Source organism: Nestor notabilis, unplaced genomic scaffold (assembly GCF_000696875.1).
Source record: "Nestor notabilis isolate BGI_N333 unplaced genomic scaffold, ASM69687v1 scaffold24200, whole genome shotgun sequence".
NCBI lineage: Eukaryota > Metazoa > Chordata > Aves > Psittaciformes > Psittacidae > Nestor > Nestor notabilis.
This window is the reverse complement of record NW_009910040.1, coordinates 1,474-1,689: the sequence shown is the minus strand read 5'-3', so window position 1 is coordinate 1,689 and position 216 is coordinate 1,474.

Below are 216 nucleotides of genomic sequence, written 5' to 3'. Positions count from 1 at the left end.
AGGATGGGTGGGCAGGGCCAGGGCAGTGGGGTTTGTATTCCTCTGTTTTATTGAAGTTGAGAGGATGACAGGGTCTGTGGAATGTAATGCAGAGTTGTTGATGCAGCCCAGATGCAAAATGTGCAATAAGATAGTGAGTGGGGGGGACACACGCAAAGTGCTTGGCTGGCTGATGGGAGAGAGCACTACCCTTAACTGCGGGCACAGGAGGGGAGC